The sequence below is a fragment of the Amblyomma maculatum genome, chromosome 2 (assembly GCF_055883805.1).
Source record: "Amblyomma maculatum isolate TAMU_Amacu chromosome 2, ASM5588380v1, whole genome shotgun sequence".
Taxonomy (NCBI): Eukaryota; Metazoa; Arthropoda; class Arachnida; order Ixodida; family Ixodidae; genus Amblyomma; species Amblyomma maculatum.
This window is the reverse complement of record NC_139345.1, coordinates 101,841,617-101,851,985: the sequence shown is the minus strand read 5'-3', so window position 1 is coordinate 101,851,985 and position 10,369 is coordinate 101,841,617. Positions and strand designations below refer to the sequence as shown.

At 40.4% G+C, this 10,369-nt stretch overlaps 1 long non-coding RNA gene across 2 annotated transcripts; it reads left to right on the top strand.

The window, feature by feature from the left end:
- Positions 1-454: 454 nt before the first annotated feature.
- LOC146199428 (uncharacterized) lies at positions 455-5,337 on the top strand. Of its 2 annotated transcripts, none has more exons than XR_014705079.1 (3): positions 455-736; positions 1,465-1,513; positions 4,616-5,337. It is a non-coding gene; the product is annotated as an uncharacterized LOC146199428 (long non-coding RNA). The 2 variants fall into 2 exon arrangements; XR_014705078.1 differs by having other exon boundaries at positions 4,599-5,246.
- The last annotated feature ends 5,032 nt before the right edge of the window (positions 5,338-10,369 follow it).

The following is a 10,369-nucleotide window of genomic DNA, read 5'->3' as shown; positions in this document are numbered from 1 at the left end:
TCCTGCTGTTACTACGTTTTTTGACTGAAATACCTTTTTACTACCTCTCTGGAAGCAGGGGTAGTAAATGTACCTTACCTGTTTTCTACCATGATAAGATATCTGATACTATATACGATAGGAATATTGAAGTATTCAATACTCCTGATTACATTGCTACTCAATTTTGTTTTTATGTTTATTTATTTGCCATACCTTCAATCGCCAAGGCATTATAGAGGGGAGGGGGTTACATAAATGAGCCCTGGGCTCAAACTGTGCGCTGCCGTTTCATAAAGAGAAAGAAAGAAAGAAAGAAAGAAAGAAAGAAAGAAAGAAAGAAAGAAAGAAAGAAAGAAAGAAAGAAAGAAAGAAAGAAAGATCGCCTAAACTGGCTTCCGAAACCGAAACTTCGTATAGGAGGCGACAGTTAAAAAGGCCACAAAAGCCATTGATAGGTCAATCCGATCCAATCCGAAGTCATCAGTGGCGGAGAGGTGCGATGTCATCATGCTGCCTTTGTTGTCGTGCGGTGCGATTGTGGACGCTGTTTCCTTGCGTTGTGCTGCTTTTTTTGTGCTGTGGTTCTTTGAATGGGCTGCAGAATTGATGTGTGACATGTGCACTTCGATAGGTGTTCTGAATTACGTGAAGTAGTGGTAAATAGATTCACTGTCATACACCGCTTGCACCGTACCGTGGCAACGCCGGCTTCAACACGGAAGAAGGAAATGGACTGGCGTGATTGCTTGAAAATGTGAGTACGCTGCTTGAAATTATTGTTTGTTTAATGTTGCTATTGAATGAGGTACGCGCTCTTAATATTGTTGCGTGTGGTCTCAAAATCTCTTCGTAATACAACTGTTCGGAAGCTGTCGCTTTTCATGTGCAAGTTCGACCCTACCGCGAAAAAGTTATGTTATGGCGTATATCTCATGATATAATCTTGACGGGTGTGTATTGGATGTGTTAGCGGTGAATTATTGCGCCGGGAATTCCCGCCTTGGCTGCGGCGGTGTGAACCTTGAACCACACGTGAGCGTCCCGTCCCGTGAGTGCGCCTGGGAACATGTAAACCGACAACCCCCCACCTGCAGCGTGCCTTCGACGTGGCGGCGCCGGGCCGTCCGTGTTTGCCTTATTTCGGGTGTGGTGTTTTTTTTTTTTTCCTTTTTGAATGGGCCTAGTGCGCAGCGAATAAAGCGTCCATGTTTTGGTGTGAGAGTGCGCGATCACTGTACTCAGAGCAGCAGTGCGTCGTCAATGGGAGCGGGCGCTGGAAGAAAGGCGAAGTAGTGCGCAGTGCTGCGTCAACTGGAGCTGACGCTCTACGAAGAAAATGTGCGAAAGTGCGAGAGAAAGTATGAAACTTTAATCAAGTTATCTTTGTTATTGTCTTATTCTTTATTCGTTTTTTTTTTTGTAACTTGTAATGTGCGCTGAGTGTTTCCTTTTCCATATCCCTCCCCTTTGTTTTTCTAACAGATTTGATCAGTACCCCAAACGAGCTGTGACCTGTGTGATCCTTTTCGAGGTAAGTGAGTGAACGAATAAGCTTTTATTTTGTCATTTATTCATTTCTTAGTATAACCATTGTGGTTCTCAACATTTAGATGAGTATTTTCTTAGTCTGTTTTAAACTCGCCTTTTTTTCTAACAGGTGGGTGCATTAATGCGATGAGTAGAAACAGCGCGCAAAAAGCAGGTTATTGCGGTGTTGCGCATGTTTCACATTGGTCGCTGCATTTAGTTTTGGTGCTTGTGTGAAAGTACAAAAAAATATTCCTCTCTTTAAAACATGGTCGGCTGACGCCAAGGTACAAACTCGTGTACTACTCAGCCGTTAGGTGTTTAGCAGTAGATGGCGATTCGAAAGAATTATTTGAGTGACCACACGTAGTCAAATGTGCATTACAAGAGTGATTGCTTTCATTACTAAATAAGACTTTTGTATTTTTTATGAATTGTGCGTATCTTAGTGTTGTTCACATCACAGGTGGGCAGTTAGCAGTAATGGGCAGTTGCATTCGTTGATACTTTGTATCGTGGCTTTTGATGGAAGCTTTAAAATGCTGCAGTAGTAAACAATTTCAAACCAGAAATGAAAAAGTCATTTCGCTTCCTTAATGTCTTTCATGTTCGCTGCGCTTGCAGCTAGTTTGATCTTAGAGGCCTTTATTTGCGCAGTTTTTTGGTTGCCTTAATATTGTACACACATAACTGAATACACCAGCAGTGAAATTAGTTTTGTGCTATTGCTAGTATTTCAGAAGGAGAAGTGTGACTGACATCTTGGGATAAGCAGCTTTTCGGTGCATGCACTTTTTTTGCAACTTTAAAATCAATTTGGATTGAGGTATGCAGGCACTGATCAATCAATATATTTTATGTGCTTGGAGCAAAAGGGAGAGAGTGTAGAATGTCAGGCATATTTCTGATACTGTGAGAAAGTCACCACTTAGAAAAAAAAAATTCAGATGTCCACAAGTGTGAAACAAGGCCATTTTAATTTTTTTTTTTTCACTGTGACTGTAAGGTGCACCTGTGCAGAATGCATAACCACATGATAGCGAAATGTTTGCGAATATCTTTTTTTTTTTGCATATACAGAATGCAGCACATTAAACACTGTCCTAAATTCGATGCATTTCAACATAGTAGTCTTATTCAGGAATTAAAGGAAAGAACCTCGGTCCTAATTTTTCTTAAAATTAACGATCAAGTTTCTAAAAGATGAGAAAGAATGTGAGAAAACATGTTGCATTGTATTGTTTCCAGTAAGGTTATCGAAGCTGAAACTTTTTTTTTCTTTTTTCCGAGCATTGGGAGAAGGGCGTAAAGTGAAGGCACAAAATCAACATACAAGACTCCCCGCTCTTCAGAATATTACCTATACGCTAACCCTGCTACCTTTAACATAAAGAGAAAGCATACATGATTATGCTATTGTAAGCCAAGGCTGATCTGTGACAAACGCAGGCTGTGGCGGTGCCACTATCCATGGGTGTGGATAGCCGCTCGTGGCACCACCCTTAGATATCCAGTTGTAAAGGACAGTTTTCAGTATATATATATATATATATATATATATATATATATATATATATATATATATATATATATATATATATATATATATATATATATATATATATATATATATATATATGTATATTTTTTTTTTCACAGTGCATCAATGATGACTTTCGCATACCCAGATTGTTGCTTTGTCTTTCCCCTGTGGGCATACTTGATTTACTTTCCTTTTGTAACAGGCATTTCTCATGAAATACATGTTGGGGATCTTTTTGCTCCCATTAGTTAAATTTATTTATTTCTTCGTAGAGCAGGCATTTCCACACTATTTCTTAATTTCCTGTTCAGTTTTGCCCATTAGAAGTACTGCAAGATAAGGAAATCAGGTTACCTTGTTTAAGAAATTTGAACAAAATGTAGATGTGTGAAATAAATGGGACAAACAAGTTCCTGTTGGAGTTATTTAAAAATACTGGCTTTGAAATGACATCTTACACAACCTTTTTTTTTGCTCTAGAATGCACCTAGTTATGATAAATGAAGAAAATTGCCATATATGTGCCATAGTTGCAGTCTGAGACTTGGAAATTTCAAACCAATAGTTTACGTGCATTCCTATGGGCGTCACTTCACGCCCTGCACCCACAAATGGCTATACCGCTACATCCTGCTTATGTAACAAACCAGCAATTGTTTATAATAATGTAATCACATATCCTGCCTCTTCACAGTGCAGGTCTCAGCCTTAACATAAACCTAAAATTTTAGAAATGGGCATTGTTTGCTAATTTTGCACCTTTATTCAAAGAGTTGTGACGATGCTTGATAAGCCGTATGTTTCATTTTTGATAACATTGTTCGAAGCAGAATAATGCAATGCGTTTACTTAGACTCTTTATTCATCTCCTCCAGGAGACTAGTTCCTGAAACTTAATACAATTTATGGAGGAATTTACGGAGCGATGGGGTAATTTTTCTTTTGAGTTTTGAAGCAACCTTCTCTGTTCAAACATGCCATAATTGGGAAAATGTTTCATGTGCTTTAATTTTATGCATAACAGAAACATTCATACACATTTAGAGCACCAATTGTCTTACCCATTTTCTAATTTTAAGGTAGGTGTGCCTCACATTCATGGAGTAAAAAAAATATTAAAAATAGCCTCATTTGAGACTTGTGGGATGTTAGAAAATTTTTCTAGGAACCAGGCTTCGAAGTTTGCCTATCATCCATATTGTGAAGTGCTTATGCCACCTCCCATTCTAAACCTTCGAAGGCAAGGTAAAGCCTTAACTGCCTTTCATGACCTTTTCATCTTTAGGGAAACTGTAAAATCTCTCCTATACGAGCGAGAAGTAAACCATGCCGGCTCGTTACTTTTGGCAAACACCGTACATTGTATTGTGGCTGAAGTATAGCATTTTTTTTTATCATGATGTGAGCAGTCTTGTTAAAGTTGCTTGCCCAGAATCCTCTTGATTGATCGTAGGTACTGAATTTATAACTGTCTGTTTTCATTACTGGGAAAGGAATTGTGTGCTTGGTCTCACTTGTTGATTTTTTCCCCTCTTTATATATGCAGTTACCTGAGCACTTCAGACTGGCCAATGCCTGGAACCTACCTGCTGCTCACCTGCACACCACAGCACAAATGAGGGACGCACTAAATCATCTACCAGCAAGCACACTGCAGTGCCCTTCTGCAAGCCATCACACGTTCAGGGATGCACGATTAAGGTCATACCCTAAACACTGCTAACGATGCTAGTATGAATGGACAGCTGCCTTGGTCTGTCTGCATTATTTCTTTTAATAATGGAGTAGGCAGTGAAACGAAAATCATTCTGAAGCAAATCTATTTATATTGTGGTGGTTAGCAAAAACAAAACCTCATTTCATATGCGATGTATCTGAAAATTATGTTTTTGTGTTGGTTGTAAATGTCACAGCATGTTTATCTCACCAGCTATTAACTGCGTGAATTTGAAATGTACAGGTACCTGGAAAATACTGCAGACCATGCCTCTTGTATTTGAAATTATCCCATGAGTTTTGTAGGGAAGATGTGATAGTTACTTGGCTCCATACATGAATGCTTCAGTGACGTGCTGAAGTATGTGCAAGGTATCCCCTAAGAGTCATTAGGTGAAATGTAACAAATGGTTTTATCACTGAGTTGTGGTTTGTATCATTATAGATCCGACTGCGCATTGACATTTTGGTTTCCACAACATCTAATTTATTTTTCTTCTAGCAGTGTTGTGCTTTTCCTTGTAACATTTAGCTTTATTCAGCCGGTCTCCACAATAGCCTTTCAGGTCTGCACTAATGCTAGCCAGATTTTGATGGTCTGTTAGATTTCTGGAGGTAAGCTTCACATCCTAAATTTTAGGAGGACACCCAACTCGGCAATATCTGGGCACAGATATGATGTTAGCTATTTGTTGACCTTTTATTTATCCCACTCGAGTTATAGGCAAAACTGTTTTCTAATCAACACTGTTCAGTCCACACCAGTCAATATAATATACACCAAGGTGTCGCAAGGTATCAAGCTTTTAAAAGACAGTGTCCTAGAAGTGAATAAGACTGGGCGTGTTGGTTAGACATTGTAAATCAAAGAGCATAGCGCGGGAACAGAAACGGAGACGACGACAAGACAGAACAAGCACTAGCTTTCAACTGAGGGTTTATTGCAGAAATGATCACATATATATACACTTCGGGATCGGCAATGAATGAGAAAACAAACCATTACTATCATACAGCCACATGCTAAGCCAAGAATTCAAGCTCTTCTTATGGCAGTGCAACAGACGCCTTGCTGACATATTTATCCCCTCTACGAGCTATCTCCAGTGCTTCTGTTATCTCCCTTGTCGGCTCGTTAGGATCTCGATACATGATGATTGTCTTTTCGAACGGGATGACAAGGTGGTTCCGCATCACATCTTCTGCAGTGCGCAGCGAGATGGCAGTCTGTAGCAATGCTGCCAACTTTTTATTGGGCTCCAGAAGACGCACGTTTAAACATCAGCCAGTTTTACCAACGCAGTGCCTTCCACATGAAAGTGGAATTTTATAAACAACCCCCCTCCTGCAGGACACGTAAGGGTATCTGTGTTTAATCGGACACCCAGCCTGCAGCGTTTGCATAGGACAGGTTTTTCTGCACAAACTCAAAAGCTTTTTTTGGTGCAGTAAACAGGACATTTACGCCAGAACATTGCCCCACATTCCTTAAGTTATGAGAAACCTTAGGCAGGTAGGGAATGACAACTACTTTTTCTTTATTCCTTCTTTCCTCCTTTTCTTCTCATCCGCTCGCTGTTCGTCACTCATGCGTGCCGCAAATTTCTTTCTGCGAAGCAGGCTTTCAGTAACAGAAACCATAATATGTTTAGGGTAGCTCGCCACCTGCATACTGACACTTTCACCCATGGCTTGATCACATGACTTGCAGAGAGCGTTAGACAAAAAAGAAAGCTCTCTGCAAGTCATGTGATCATGCCATGGATGAAAGTGTCAGTATGCAGGTGGCGCGTTTGCAGGCGGCGAGCTACCCTAAACACGTCATTGTTTCCGTTGCTGAAAGACTGCATCGCAGAAAGAAATTTGCGCCACGCATGAGTGACGAACAGCGAGCGGATGCGAAGAAAAAGGAGGAAAGAAGGAATAAAGAAAGAGTAGTTGTCATTCCCTACCTGCATAAGGTTTCTCATAACGTAAGGAAGGTGGGGCAATGTTCTGGCGTAAACGTCCTGTTTACTGCACCAAAAAAGCTTTTGAGTTTGTGCAGAAAAACCTGTCCTATGCAAATGCTGAAGCCTAAGTATCCGATTAAACACAGACCTTTACGTGCCCTGCAGGATGGGGGTTGTTTATAAAATTCCACTTTCATCTGGAAAGCACTACGTCGGCAAGACTGGCTGATGTTAAACGTACGTCTTCTGGCGCACTATAAAAAAGTTGACAGCATTGCTACAGACGGCCATCTCGCTGCGCACTGCAGAAGATGTGATGCGGAACTATCTTGCCATCCCCTGTTTTAAAAGACAATCATCGTGTATCGACATCGTAATGAGCTGACAAGGGAGATAATGGAAGCACTAGCTCGGACAGGGGATAAATGTGTCAACACTGCACTGCACTGCCAAGCAAGGAGCTTGAATTCTTGGCGTAGCATGTGGCTGTCTGACAGTAATTGTGTGTTTTGTCATTCACTGCTGATAGTGAAGTGTATATATGTGATCATTTCTGCAATAAACGCTCATTTGAAAGTTAGTGCTTGTCCTGTCTTGTCGTCGTCCCCGTTTTTGTTCCCGCTCTATGCTCTTTGATTTACAATGAGTGGCCTAGTCCACTGAAATCAGATGAGAGCTCAGTTGTATAGCTTAGTCTGGAGTATTTCTTTGTTTTCTGAAGTTTATTAATTAATAAAACTCATTAGCTAATTTTTTAATTGCTGGTTTCAGCAACAAAGAGTGTATTAACGGAGCGGGGTTTCAGCAACAAAGCACTCCAGCGAAAAGCGATTTTGTTCTCCAGAATGCGTCTTGGGCTGCTGAAGGGGTACAGCTGCATGTGGCACACTTTTTATTGTGCGACTTATCATTTAAGGCCAGTGGAAAAACTAGTTTATGTAAACAGTAGCTTGGTGCAAATATTTCAGTCTGCTATTTCAAAGCAATTATTGGCACTTCTTTCTTTGAACCAAAATTGGAAGAGGAAATTGGTCTTTCCTAATGATTGTAATCAATAAAGTCAGCAGAACAAATAAAATACTGCAGGTTATGTAACACTACTCTAAAAGCCTTCAGTTATTCTTAATGAGCTTGTTCTTATTTAGCAGGTCTATCCAGCAATTTACACCTAACAGGCATCCTTTTAATAATTAGTAATATGCATTGTGACAAGCTGGCTGTCTGTTGCATAATTTTAGGATGTGAGGAATGTTTCAAATGGGCATTTTTGGGAAGCAGTTTTGAGTCTCTGGGGTGGTGCAGTGATTGCGACCCTCGACTATGCGCAAGAATGCAGGATCGAATTCGAGTCTAGCCGGCCGCTTTTCTTCGGAGGCGAAAAGCAAGGCGCCCGTGAGCTGTGCGATGTTTAGTGCACAATAAAGAACCCCAGGTGGTCGAAATTTTTGCAGTCCTTCACTATGGTGTCTCATAGCCTGAGTCGCTTTGGAACATTAAGCCCCACAGACCAAACTAAACCAGTTTTGAGTCTGAGTAGGAATTGCTGATGTGCTGTTTCAATTTATTGTGTATTAGTAGGTCAGTTTGATATAAGCAACACATTCTCTTTGCAGCAATTTTGGCATATTCTTTTGTGACTCTGACAGTCTCTTATGATAGCTATTGCTAATATCCTTTTATAGTGCTTCAGGAAGATCTAACATCTGTTTCATTTAGTTGCCATAGAGCGGACAGTTGACCAGTTTTAACTATGGCTCCGACAAGTATTCAATACATATGCGGGATATTAATGGCCAAATAATGAGCACAAAATTTCCTCATACCTGAGGTATTGTTAGAAGCAGCCAAGGCAGAAGGCTAGGCAGTGTATGAGCTGGTACTTCCATTCTTCTCAGCCAAAAAACCCTCTTTTAGTTGTGTTTTTTATTGTACATGTCTGGTTAAATTATTGTTGTAAAGCAACTTCCATATACATATCCTGATAGTTCTTGTATGTTATTCCTTCTATCAGTTGTCATCATTATTGCTAAAGGTGCTCAAAGACACCAGGCTCTACAAGCCTTCAATACCTTAACCTCTTGTAAAGGTTTCAAGTTCAACACACTCAACTCTGGTGTAAATACACTGTCTCATATGAATGTGTGATAAGTTATAACCAAAACAGAACAAAAGTACCTGCTTTCTTTTTGAGTATTTTTCTCATCTTCAGGCAATCTCCTTTTCAGCACTTGTGATGCGGGCAACTGTTTTTTTGTTTAGAAAGTTGAATGCTTGAACTGAATAATGAGAAATAAAGTCGCATCTTCTTAGCCACACTTGTGTTCAATTTGTTTGTTTTTTCGGAAGCCATGTATGACCACTGCTTGAGTGCTTCCATCTTATGTAATCCAGTGTTCAGGTTAGTGGTTATAGCAACAAAGCAGAGGAGTTTGTTAAATGTGTAGTATTTTTACTACAGTTTATTACTGTTACAGCCTTCTGTAGGTGGTGCATATTGCTAAAAGTAGTGGCTGTTACTATTTACAGAGTTAGTATATGTTGATTTAGGTAGCTGCTATTACTACCTCTGAGGTAGTGTATTTTGCTAAAGGTAGTTCCTCTTACTACCTCCGATAGGTAGTAGGTTTTGCTGAAGGTAGATACTCTTACTACCTGCAGTGGTAGTGAATACTAGTAAAGGTAGTTGTTCTTACTACCTTCTATAGGTAGTAAAGTTTACTAAATGTAGTTGCTGGTACTACATCTATAAGTAGTAAAATTTGCTGGAGGTAGTTCTGATTACTACCTTCTATAGGTAGTAAAGTTTACTAAATGTAGTTGCTGGTACTACATCTAGAAGTAGTAAAATTTGCTGGAGGTAGTTCTGATTACTACCTTCTAGAGGTAGTATATGCTACTACCTAGCAGATACTAACCTGCATTTACTAACATGTTAGTAACATATGTGACAAGCAGTTACTACCCTAAAAGTTAGTAACCATAACTACCTTTTTTTTAAGAGTAGGCGTCGCAGAATTGGCCGGCAGTTCGGTGCTGGCTGACATTTCTAGCCAAGGTCATCGCTGTTGAAAAGATAGAACACATAGAGCGTAGCTGCTTTTTCCCCCCTTTTTCTAACATGGTAAAGCTACAGATAAGCGCAGCTGTTCTGACCGCTCACTCAACAGGAGTCAAGTTCTCGCGCGAACTCCTACCTAACCAAAACAGATCGGGCGACCGTCCGCTGATCAGTTCCGTCAGTGTTGCCGGGCCGAAAACCTCACACTACGTCAATAGGCGACCATTGGTCGTGCTGGCGTCCCCGGTGTAACAGGTGTAATGCGACATATCAGTGCGTCGATAAGCTAAGGAACCTAACCGTTCAGCCCACTGACTCTGACAGTGCCTTATGCTTAAGAAAACATGCCTTACTCTATATCGCTTCCGTGCGGTAACATCTTCATCAAGCACTTCTGCATAAGGTACGACCACTGTGTCAATCATGCACACAAGATCAAGAGACATGTATTTTGATACTGCAGCCTGCATTGCAGACGACGCTCAGCCGTCTATACTGTTATGAGGTCAGAGGAGCACTTCAAATGGCGGTCGCTCTCGGTGCTAGGGGATTCCTGATTCCGATTTCTATCGCGTTTTTTTTTTTTGTAAT